Genomic DNA, 13,482 nt, shown 5'->3' on the forward strand with positions numbered 1-13,482 from the left:
CTCACACCTTTTGTGAGGTCTACACATCTCACTCCTCCTCCATCATTCACTGCCTTCCCAAACCCCACTTAACTGTGAGATTCCAGCTGAAAAGACCCTCTTCCTAGCCACCCCGACCCCAGGTCCACAGCCCTTCCCCACTGAGCTTTGCACACTCTGCTTTTGGAACTCCCCCTTGCACTACGGGTTTGTGATAGGCATAGTTTGTCGCCTAGGAGTCTGCCCTTAACTAGCTGTGAGATCTTGGAAAAGTCACTGAATTTCTCTAAGGTCCAATTTCCTCAGCCTTGTATTGGGGACAGTAATTCTATCAACCTCAGTGGGTTGTCGTGAGAATTGAATGACATGTATGCAATGGCCTCAGCACATAAGTACTTAGTGAATGTTAAGGATTATTATTTATCTCTTTGAATGTATGTGTAGTGTAGCTTTTGGTCAGCTAGTACATATTCCCATGAGAGCAGGTGTCTTCATATCTCCCGGCTGTAATAATAACATCGTCTACTTTCTACTGAGGAGCTACTGTGTCGAGTCCTCTGCTAGGTTGGTGAATCCCTAAGCTACCCTTTAGGAGGCTCCAGGCTGGAGGTCCTCACGCCCTGATACCCTGCACAAAAGCCATTTTTGTTCACATAACCCTCCCTGCAGCAAGCCTTGGGCAGTTTCTGTACTCCCCTCAGTCCCAGGTTTAGCAGATGCCCTGGAAAGCAAGAAGGAAAGACAGGGTGGCTGCGGGGAGTTCCATATCTCCTACAGGGTGCTGCAGGGGCAGAGAAGGGACACTGTGGGTGTGGGTGCCCATGTACATGAACAGGTGGCATGGCACACGGAAGAGCATTTACACTCCAGCTCGTTTCTTAGGTCTACCACGTAACTGGCAATGTTACCTTGGTCAAATGTCTAACTCTCTAATTCTTGGTTTCCTCATCTATCCAGGGGAATTAGAATTTCTCCACAGTGCTATTATTAGAATTGTTTCCAGCAAGCATTTACGGACTACTTTTTCCAAACTAGGAAGCTACCAATCCTACCCTACCCCATGAATCAAGTCCCTGAGGCCTTGTAGGACGGCTCTGAGGGACCCACATAGCACAGAAGGAAAATAGCTACATGCCCATTATCAACACAGTCAAAAGTCAGCATGGAGATTCCTATGAGAACACAAACTCCAGTAATGGTTAAAAGAGCTATGAATTCCAGTATGCACAAAATCAGTGCTTCTTCACACATCTTTGCCCTCAAGCGGCATTTTGTAATATGAATGGAAGCAAAGTCAGAGCAAAAGTCAAGGATGTGTTCAGAGGTGAATACTCAAAATGGCAGGCAAAACTGTGCTAACGACAGGGGCCATGCTGCACTCAGCCCAGAAAGCGAACTCATCCTGAGAAAATCACTCTCCCTCCACACACACTCCCCACCACCTTAACCTGAGAGAGTGAAAAGCAAAGAGTATTTACATTAAATGATTTAGAAATGCAAGAGCATCATGTGAATAAAACGAAAGGGGTCTTTGTTTAACAGTTGATTTGACAGCCAACAGTGGGCCCTGACTCTTCTTCCATAAAATGGGTATTTTAAGAGTGCCTATTTCATACAGTGGTTGAGAGGATTAACTGAGATAATCCAAGTAAAGAATTCAGTACAATATCTGGTACGTAATAAGCTTCTGATAAACGTTAGCTGTCAATGCTGTTGTTCCTGTTCTTAAATTGTTAAAATTAAAGAATCATGAATTAGGGAAATAGATACCCTAATCAAATGGTTCAGTCTTTGGGCTGGAAATATTATTCAAATATCTAAACATCCACTTCTTCCCGTAACTCTGTGGCTTAATGGGACACAACTTGCATGATTCGGGTACATCCAATAGAAAACCCTGCCCTGGTCTTCTGACATCCCAGGGCTCCCTGGGATGGAAGAAAAGCAGAAAGCTCAAGTCAGATGCAACAACTGGGATTGAGGACTGGAAGAGGAGTGGCTGAAAAGAAAATGGAATTGGTCCAAAAGACACAAAAAAAATAAAAGGGGAGTGTGAAGAGCTCTTTAAAAGCCTCACATGCCCTGGGAGAAACCTTCAAAGGAGAGAAGAATGAGCCACCCCTTCAGACTCTTTGAAGTACTTACACGGAAGGTGGAATCCCTTGGTCCACTCCATCTTCAAATCCCGCCAAGTTAAGGGCCCCCCCTCAACTACGCGTTTTACATGGTGCGTACCTGAAAAGCCAAGTGCTCAGGCATTGCAGGTAATTTCTCTCACCATTTAATAAGGAATGCCTGGGATATTCCGGCCGAGAAGTGTTTCTTAATTTCATGTGCAATCTGAAGGCATTATCCAAGGGTTATTTTTGTTTTGTTTTATTCAGAAGTGGGGTTGCTGGAGCATTCCTCTTGGACATGTTCAGATTTGAATTAATTAGAATTCCTGTACAGTTTTCTTCGGTTATAATTATAGCTTAATTTGATTGCTTAATAGCTCTGGTTTTCGTAATGTTTAGCACCTGTTGTAAATTGCACACGATAAATCACCTTCTACCTTCCACCGTGTTTATGCCTAACTTTTGCCTTTTCCCTTTCAGCTGGTGGGCTCACGATGACAGCCACACGCTTTGCTCATCCCTGCCCTTTCTGCCAAAGAACTCTCTTTTGCAAGCCTATTTAACCAGAGAAGAAGTGACTTTTACTTAAATGCCTCCTTAAGACTGTTAGATTTTTTTAAGAGGAAAAAAAATGAGAAGAAAAAAAAAGAGTATTTCGGATGCTATAAACTCTGAAGACTGACCTCTGGTATTAAGTAGACTTCCACTTAAGGGTCACCTTTCTGATGCACTGGGTGTACGGGGTTTTTTTTCCCCCTCCTCTCCTTTCTAGGATTATTAGACAGCAGTGGAAGCCCTGCATCATTAATTGATTTCTCCCATGCATTGTGCTATGATACAGTTTTTCAAGGCTGTGCATAATTGTGTTCTCTGTGCCAGCGTTCTGTGTTCTGTCCTTGTCATATTGTCATTGAAGGCTGTTTCCACCCTCTGTAATTGGAGATGTTCTACTTTTGGACAAAGGTGTGGGGGCAGCTCAGGGGAACGGCGCTGACATTTACTTCATCAATTTATTTTTATTGTTCCTACATTTATTGCAGCTATAACAGCCCTTTAATAGTTATATCTCCTCCCTGTAGGGTATTCTGGTATTTGAAATTTTTTTAACTCATTTGTTCTCATAGATAACAGTAAAGTGCATTTCAGGATAACCTTTAGGTTTCCATCTTTTCTCTTCTGTTGGCTCTGAGGCGGTCTTCGCTTTCAACTTTTACTGCGCTGCCAGTCTAAAGGCCAGAGAGCCAAGTTCATTCTAGCACTGGAATAACCACAAATTAGTGGTCCTGAAAATTTCAGGGAGGTTAGTCCTAAACCAAGGGTGCAGCTATTACCGTAATTCAAAACTGGTCATCCTTTTAATGGGGTGCGGGGGGCTAGAGGAAGGTGGGCAGGAAGGGGAGAAAACGAGGGGCAACGAGAGAGAATCCCAGCAAATACTCACCAGGCCTCCCATTACAATCCTAGTCAAATAAGGATTGTAATTAAATCTTTATGACTGACGAAGCATCACACTGGACCAATTTTGAGTCTCTGCCCTTCAAGGCCAAAGACACGGGGTACAATTAAGAGGAAACTGCACTTGGATTTACTGTTCTTCTTGTGTATGGATACCATGACCCTCTATCCTAGTCCCACCTCCCTTAAAAAAGGTTATCTTCAGATAGCCTTGGAAATAAGTCCTTAACTGCAAACCTGGTTTATTTATTTACTTTTTAAATTTTTTACCAGCATTTTAAAATTTTTTACCAGTAGGAAAAATAAATACCGATCTTGTCCACTCTCCTTCCAACATCTTTGCATTTGAGAAAACATTTGTATAGGCAAGATATATTTCTATGCTTATTTTTAACACCATGACACTAAGCCAATGTATAACAGTTTGTGCTCCAATTGCCAGCTTTAAAACATTCATTTCCTCTGAACAGTATCTAGGCACATTTCAAATGGGAGTCCATTCTTATTTCTATCCCCCAGTTTCTCCTACAGACTCATTACCACACCTTCTCTTCCTAGCAGTCTTAACAGAACCTACCAGAAGTTACTGCCCTCATCTCAATCAGAGAGGGGCAAATGCCTTGTCCACTACCAAAATGCCAGATAATTAGACAAAATAATTGGCTCCAGATTCCATACTGATTCTAGCACCAGGTGTCTTTCTCCCCTCACTACCAACGTGAATATCAACCTGGGTAACATCATTTCTCATGCATCCCAGATGCCACCATTTATAAAAAGGGAAGGTTGTTTCAAACCACATGAACTCTCAAGACCTCGATTATTGTAGGATCGATCTAGTAAATCCCTGATAAAAGCAAGAAGACACTGAATGACCAAGGTGGGTGCTCCTGGTCTTGGTCCCCAGCCCCAGGTTCCCTCACAATAGTAGATAAAGGGGGAGACCCCAGGCTTAGGACATCCTGTGGAAGCTTCTAGAGCCAGAGAAGCCTCTACTCCAGTGGTTCCTGCAGACAGGCTCTGCCAAATGGTACCCTTTGCCCCCAAATGTCCATGTGCCCCAGCCTCCACATGCTTCCATTTTACTTCTACCCTGTATCACCACTTCCACAGCAAAAGAACCCTTTTCAGAAGACTATCACCTACTGCCATGTTGGTACATCAATTAAAGCTTCAGAAAGGGAAAATACAAGATGAAAAAATAAATCAAGTGTACAAAACCAAGAGGGGAAAAAATTTCACATCCTGGAATCAGAGCTTGGACAGGGAAGCTATGAAAGTGTACCGTTCCAAGCCTCTGCTTCACAACAGGGCTGTACAAAAACCACCCCGGAATGATGCTGCCAGGTTTCTGGTGAGGATAGGATGTTTGGAGGCTCGATTGGGATTTTTTTTTAATCACTACTATTCCAGTTGGACTTTATCATTGGATAGTTATAGAGAGATACTACCAGCAGGGCATTAATCCAGACGAAAATATTTTAATATTTCCCCATTATAGATCTGGCTCAAAATCCCAGGATTTGCATATTCAGGTTCCTGACTTCTTTCCTCATCTTTGAAGACTTACAAAGAAAAATCATGATGGGCAAATGCACCATAGCTTCATAGCTGGTGAACTTGGAGAACATACCCATTGCCCTGGCAGGGCCAGAGGCAGTTAACATCCTGAATTCTCCGCCCAATGGCAAGAGGCATTCTGCACCTGAATCATGGGCACAATTAAGAGGCCTTAACCAGCTACACGTTTCACTAACACAGGCAAGTTATTTGCAAGGATGCTAAAGCCTAGGTGAGATTAGAGTTGCCAGGATCTAAAGGACTAAATTTACTGAAAGTTCATTTCAGTCAGTTCTGCTATTAAATGGTCACATGCATCTCTGTTAATCAAGTCAAGATGCTGGCCACAACGAATATGAGGTAAGCTTGACAACAATGGCATTCTAACAAGAAAGAAGACCTTCCATAAGGAAACGGTATCTCTGGACTCAGAGATGAGCGCTGAAGGTCAAGTGTGCCCACGGTGGCCTCCTGAGTAGCAGACCAAACACAGTGTGAAAGGGCATAGGGAATGCAAGGAGGGAGATCTGCACCACTCCTTCACATCTGAAAATGTGACACCAGTACCAGGACAGGGCAAGGCCAGGCAGAGGGGAAGCCACCTAAAATGGAAATAAAAGGAGAAAGAGGCCACAAATGGGAGGCCTGATTATATTGTTCTCTACCCAGCTGGTGGGCAGCCCTTAGCAAGGGCATGCAGAAGAAAAGGAAGGGTGGTGGGGACTGGTGGGGGATCTTCCATGCCAACTCTATCCTTCTTCAGATGGTATGCTAGGTAGAGCTGGAGTCTAGGATGGGTAATGAATAAAGTGACAGGTGCCCAGAGCTAAGTTACTCTTATGCCCCAATTCATGGCACACATCACTGTTAGTCCATGCAAGTCTCCCTCATTTAATCTTTTCATTCTCCCTTCATTTTTCTTCCTCCATCTCCACTCCCACCCATTGCAATAGGTACCTACTGTGTTTCAAACTTCATCTTGTATCCACAGATTCTGTGGAGTTGGTTCAGGAGTGATGCCATGTTCATTTGCCATTTGGTTTTTCAGATTGACCCTAAGGTTTCCTTTTTATTTTGTTTAGGCCTGCCCTAACAGAGAGTATTACAGAGATCAAGGACTTTACACCTGTTGATCAGACAAAGAAAATGAAGTGGTGGATCTCAAAGACTATTTTAAAGCACATATGCACAGCATGTATACATGGTTGTGCAGATTATTTCTGTGAACAGTGCCCTCTGGATATGCAGAATCAACAACCTCTGCAACTGGACATATTTTCTGAAATCCATCACTATTGATATTGCTATTGTTGTGTTGACCTCAATAAGGATTTTTTAATTAAAAAAATTTTTTTTTATCTTAAAGGTAGTACAAGTTTGTTATAAACAAAACTAGAAGACTGTAGAGGGCATAAAGTTAAAGCACCCCTCTTCCCTCACCAGCACCCCTTCAGTCCTATTCCCCCAGGTAAACACTGTTAACCCTTCCTTGGATGTATATCCTTCCAAAACTATTATACACATGCAAGAATATATTATATACAAACATTTTTATACAAATGACACAAGGCCATATATACTATTTTACTACTTTTTTCTTTCTCAACATATTTTGGACATGTTTCTATAAAAATACAGAGAGAGACTTATTTCATTCTTTTTAGCAGCTGAACAGAATCTCTTTCTATCAAAGTACCATGATTTATTTAACCATTCTCCTACTAATGACAATTTAGGTTGTTTCCAATTTTTGCTATTATAAGCAACACTTCACATTAAATGTTCACTTACGTATGCATGGAGACATATATATATATATATATATATATATATATATATACACACACACACACAAGTGTATATATGATAAATTACTAGAAATGGCATGTCTGTGTCAACAGGAATATACATTTTGAAATTTAATAGATATTATCAAACTGCCTTTTTAAAAAATAATGCCAATTTACATGTCCATGAACACTGTTTGAGAGTGTGTTACCTAACACCCTGGAAACATTAGGCATTATGAGACTCTTGCAATTATAATATTTGAAACTACCTATGAGACTTTTTTAAAACTACAAAATAATCTCTCATATATTTATTGGCCACTAATATGCCTTTTTCTATGAAATATCTATTCATGAGTTTTGCCTATCTTCCTATTGGTATATTTGCCTTTTTATTGATTTGGAAGAGCTCTTTCCATATTAAGGAAATATAGAAAGATTTTTCCCAATTAGTCATTTCTTTGTTTATGGTATTTTGGCTATGTAGAATCAATTAGCCATGTTTTATTTCCTATTTTTATGATATTTCACCACGTGGAAGTCTCAGATTTTTCATTATCAAACTAGTCAGTTTTTTTAATAGCTCCCATGGTTTCATGTCTTACTGAGAAATGTCTGCTGTAATTGAATATCATTAAAAATTTCATTCTTTTTTTGTGATTATACTTTTATGGTTTACTTTTTCTTTTTACATTTAGGAATCCAGGCTTATTTATTTTTCCAAATGACTTGCCAGCAGTCTCAACACCATTTATTGAATAATAATATATCAATTACCTATTGCTTTGCAATGCCACCTTTATAATTTAATAAAGTCTCATACATTTCTGGCTGTATAGCTGGACTTTCTATTTTGTTCCATTGCTTTATCTTTTTCCTGAACTAGTACCATACTGTTTTATTACCATAGTTTTACAATATATTTTTGGTCTGGTAGAGTGTTTTGTTTTTTTTTTTAAACTGTAGTTCATAAAATGCACAAAACTGTCAAGACCTTATCCTAGATTAGAGATTTTTCCTTTCATGAAGGATATTTATACAAAGAGTGCAAGTTTATTTTTTAAGTGTATAATCCTACCAAAAAGAATATTTAATAAGAATTCACCCTATTACTAGCTGGGAGAATTGGTTGGATGGATGGATGGATGGATAGATGGATGGATGGATGGATGGATGGATAGATAGATAGATAGATAAATAAATAAATAAATAAATAAGGCAGGGACCCCAATCTGAAGAAACTATGTAGCTAAGAAGGTACCAGAACACAAATACCAGGGCAGTTAAAACAAAGGACAACCCCTGTGGGTTTGAGCGATAAGAGAAGGCTTCTCAGGGATGATGATGGATGGACAGAAACACCACTCACAGAGCCCTTACATTGTCACAAGTGGGAAGGTGCCTTTCCCCTAGAGATCGGCTCATGGGCTGTGTACTTTTTGCTATTAATAAAAACTGACATTTATTGACGGCTTACTGTTTACAAGGCACTGCTCTAAGTGTGTTATAAGCACCAACTCATTCAAACTAACACCAACCCTATGAAATAAGTACATATTTTTATTAGGTTTTTTTTTTTTTTTTGGCTGCACTGTGAGGCTTCTGGGATTTTAGCTCCCCAATCAGGGATCAAACCTGGGCCCTCTGCAGTGGAAGAGCAGAGTCCTAACCACTGGACCACCAGGGAATTCCCTACACCTATTTTGCAGATGGACAAAACAAGTCACTTACCCAAAGTCACAGAGCTACTAAGTTGAGAATTTGAACATAGGCTGTCTGGCTCCAGAATGTTCATCCTTAATCATATTTCACTGCCTCCAAAGCCAGAAAGAGGGCTTGATCCAACAAACCCTCCCCTGCCTAAAGCACTCCCACAGATGATAAAACTATTAACGGGAACAGGCTGCCCCACCAGTACAGCCTAGATGCCCCTGTGTTCAGGTTGCAGACACAGAAGCTCAATGAAAAGTCCAAACTTCCTGAAGGGATGGAGGCACCTGGAACGCTGGCCCCCTGGCTAGAGTTTGCAGTTCATTCCCATCAGCACTTGCGCCTCCTCTCCCACAGAGGAGACTCACAGTTCATGCTCCTGCACACTCTTTGGGCCTCCGGTGCAGTCTGGTCACCTGGTGACCCCTGCCCACCTGGGACCATGGTGGCCTCTGTTTGACCTCATCCCAGGCTGACAGCTGGCGTCGCACTCATCCAGACAGCCAGCGTTCCTGGCCGGCCGGAGCATTGTCTCCTGCCCTGCCTTACAAACGTGTGGGAGAGAGCAGGCCACTCCTGTTCAGCCATGGCCTCAGAGGGGGGCCGGTCCCTGGAATTAAGGAGATGGGAGAAAACAAGATGCCAGCTGCAAGTATTTCTGACTTTAAGAAAGAAACAGGGCCGATGGCCTCCTGAAGTCCAGTGCCAGCAATTGTTGGAAACAAAAGGCCCTCTGGTAGGCAGGGTCAGGCTAGAGCACAAAGCTCCATTGTTAGGCTACACTAGTGGTTTCCCAACTTTTCTTTTTAAGCCACGGAACCGTTTATAACCCCTCAGCCATGCCCTCAACGTCTGGAAGGGCTTTCAGGTAGAGCCCATTACCAGGAAGAAAACAATGGCACTCTGAACCCATCACAAGCAGATGCGGCACTGAGACAATGGTGCAAAATGTCGATTTTCTCATCTAGTCGCCTTTCATTCCGTAAAGAGGCTGTCTCAGATGAACGTCTGGGAGTCCCTCCCCTCTGATCTCCCTCTTCTCACTGCCCCCATAAACTGAAAACTGGCAAGGTCTGGATGCCCTGCCACTCCGGAAGGGCAAAGCTGGGTCCTTACCCTGCCCATTGCAGTCTCTCAGATTCCTCACAGCCAAATAAACCCTCCTCTCCCTAATGCTGACAGCCTCTCAATAGCAGCACTGCCACAGGATATGGTGCCAACAAACCTCCGCCTCTTATCCATCATTCTCTCCCCACTAGAGGGGAGGAAGAAAAGGAAAGAGACAAGAAATCCTGACCCAGCACCATCATTTTTTCAGAGAATATCAGACACAGAAAGTAGGTACTGTAATACTACTCTAATCCAAGCAGGGACAGGACTTCAGCCCTCTCAGCCTTTGAGAATAGGATAAAAGTGAAAAAGCTCATACACACAACATTTTGCATCCAATTTCAAGAGATGCATGAACCCTCCAGAAATTCAAGGATCTCAGGTTAAGAACCTCGGGCCCACTTTTTGAGCTATCCTGTACCATTTTAGAGTCTATTTCAGAGACAGCTAGGTTCTCATCAAGGCTGTTTTCTCTTCTGGACTCAGAGCTATACTACAGGTCCCAGTCCCCTTGCACATTCATGGGGATGTATAACCGATTCTTGCAAAGGGACATGAGCATAAATGATGTGTCCCTTGTGGTTGGAGGCAGTTAGGGGCAGGCACACCTTCCCCACTCTCTCTCCTCCCTGGTCTGCCAGCTGGATGACTCCAGGGATGTTTTTTGGTTTTTTTTTTAAATATATTTATTTATTTATTTATTTATTTATTTGTATTTCTTTTTGGCTACGTTGGGTCTTCGTTGCTACGTGCGGGCTTTCTCTAGTTATGGCGAGCAGGGGCTACTCTTCCTTGCGGTGCGGTTTCTCATTGCAGAGGCTTCTCTTGTTGCAGAGCACGGGCCCTAGGCGCGTGGGCTTCAGTAGTTGTGGCGCACAGGCTTAGCTGCTCTGCGGCATGTGGGATTTTCCCGGACCAGGGCTTGAACCCATGTGCCCTGCATTGGCAGGCGGATTCTTAACCCCTGCACCACCAGAGATGTCCCTCCAGGGATGCTTTGAAGCTGCACAATGAAGATGTCTGAGCCTTTACATGGAAGGAGCTTGGATCCCTGAATGACAACATGGACCGGACAGACCACCTCCCCGCAACCAGTCTACACAGGGCTGTGACATGAGCTAAAAATAAAGCTTTATTGTGGTCTGCCACTGAGAATTAGGGGTCATGCATTACAGTAGCTAGCATAATTACCCTAACACAGGGCTCCTTCATACAAATATCCAGCCCAAGCACTCCCTTTCCCTCTGCCTCACCTAGAGGAGTGGTTCTAAGCCCTGGCTTAATATTAGGATCACCTAAGAACCTTGTTGAAAAGGGGAGAAGGGGTGAACCAGCAATAGAGCCTGGGCATCATAAACTTTTAAGTCTTGCAGTCGACTTTCACTCACTCACTAGGGTGAATCTGGTGGTGAGAGGAGGAGCTTTCCATTTCCTCAGAGGCATATTAGTAACATGGGCCAACACTCCTTCTCCACTGCTGCTCCTCTAGGAGGTCAGAAGAGAGGTAAACCTGCCCATGCCTGTCTCTGCCTCGGCCGCCATTCTCAGGGAGACCATAGAAGCACAATGACTGACACTAGTGAACACTTACTCTGCGCCGGGCTATGTTCTGAGCACTTTACATCCAGGACCTCATTTGAGCCTCTCATCACAACTCAGAAGGTGCGAGTCATATCTCCATTTTAAACGTGGCCCAGAAAGGTTAAGTAACTGTCCCCAGATCACACAGCTAGAAAGAGCACCCAGTCCTAACACTTCTAATTTATCATGACTTTCCCAACTTCTCAAATCACCTTTTCAAAGACAAAAACTCCTGGATAGAGTCACATATGAAGGCATTACCAGTTATCACCTTGGTTATCAGCTAACAGTGCATATGGAACTGGCTGACACTTACCCGAGAAAGAAGAGGCCTCAAGGCAGCTGCGGTGCGCAGGCAGGAGGAGGGTCTACTGGTTTGCAAAGGCTGGAGCACACCATGACTCCTGGGCTGAGAGCCCGGCCTCAGCGCAAAGCCAGACCTAGTCATGCAGCTTCTCCCAGTCTTCCCAGGGCCTGGCTGAAGCTTAGAATCCCCAGTCTGTAAAACTGGGGGTGCGGTGAGCAGCGGGGAGGGAGAACTGGCACCGACCCCCTTTTTAGGGCCTTCGTAGAGTGAGGCTCCAGGAATCCAAACCCGGGCAGCAATCACATCACACAGGGTACCCCTAGAACCACTCCAGGAGATCCGGGTGGGGGGCGGGGCTTGTGCGGGAGGCGGGGCTTCCCGCTAAGGCTCTCGCAGCCCCTCCCTCCTCAGGCTTTCCTGTTCCCTGGTCTTTCTCAGATGCTTTGGGCACTTTTCGTTTTTAAATCCATTTCGCACGTTATTACACATTCCTCTGTGTAATTTTTAAAAATCTATAAGTTATGAAAGCTGTCATTCGATAAGGTCTTTATTCTCCCTGGCTGGAACTTCTTCTAAAGTACTTCTCAGTAGGCAGCGAATCACTCCCCTTTGATTACCATGTGATTAGTTTGTTCAACTGATGGCCTTTCTTCTCTAAGATACTCATTGTGTCTTCTGCCTCCTATGCAGTTCTTAAGAATTTAAATGAGCCATTTTATTTCTTCCTCCAAGCCCAGAATCCACACACCAGCCCCACCCTTCAGCCTTCCCTTTGAGTGTGCCTAATAAACAGCGGCTCGGTTTCCTAGGGCCCCCTCTAATGGGGAATTTTATGTTGTTTCTGACATTGTTTGTTGTGCTTCCCACAAGACCGAATGCTGCTAAAGATTGAGAGACAGTGACATAAATGTCAGGGAAACGCCTCGGTAGTGTCAAGCCTAATTAGACGCTTACACTTGGGGGACAACTACGGATACCATAAAACGCAGAGCTCATCCTCTCTCAGCACACGCCTGGAGTCTGGCAGATGGGGCAGGGCAGGAGAGAAGGCCCAGGAACAGGATAAAAGGGGATGGAGAACAGTTTCGCTGGGAGGCTGAAGGCGATATTAATGCATCCTCTTACTCCTTTTAGGTCAGCCACTCTTGTCCTGGAAGTACCCATAGGCAAAGCCATTAGATACATCTGCAGTGCCTAGGGGCTGTGAGCTTGTAAAGGGCCAAGAAAATGTTTGAGATGAAAAAACTATTTTGGCTCCAGATAACAAAACTGAAACTGTGAAATCAACATGGTAATTGAAGTAATAATTAACAAGGCAAATTACAAATGTTATTTTACATTTTACAGCAAAATTATGTGTGTGTACAGACACACACACACAATATATAGTGGAAGGTACATGCATTTTAAAGATAATATAATGTTGGGTGAGGCTTCCAAAAATAAGGGTGCCTTCAGCTTGTGAAGGTCCTAAAGTGGCCACATCTACTGATCCAAGACACATTTCCATGTGCACATGTGGGTCATTTACATATAAATAACACCACTAATATTCAAGTTCTTCAGCAGCATGCCAGGTACACTGAGGGGACCAGAGAAGTGAAGATAGAGTCCCTGCCCTCACAGCTATTAGAATCTAGTTGAGGAGACAGGACTAAGCTATGAAGAACAATTCACTTATTCATTCAATATCTCTTGATCACCTGTTACGTGCAATATTCTTGATACTGAGAACAAAGCAATGATGAAAACCCACAAAATTCCCTCCCCTCATGGAGCTTAACAATACAACAGTCCTTTGAACAACAGTATAAGAAAGAACCAAGTTCATCATAAGCTCCAATGATAAAAATGCTAAATGAGCATTTTTCAT

Source organism: Mesoplodon mirus (assembly GCF_964341445.2).
Source record: "Mesoplodon mirus genome assembly, chromosome: 14".
Lineage (NCBI taxonomy): Eukaryota > Metazoa > Chordata > Mammalia > Artiodactyla > Ziphiidae > Mesoplodon > Mesoplodon mirus.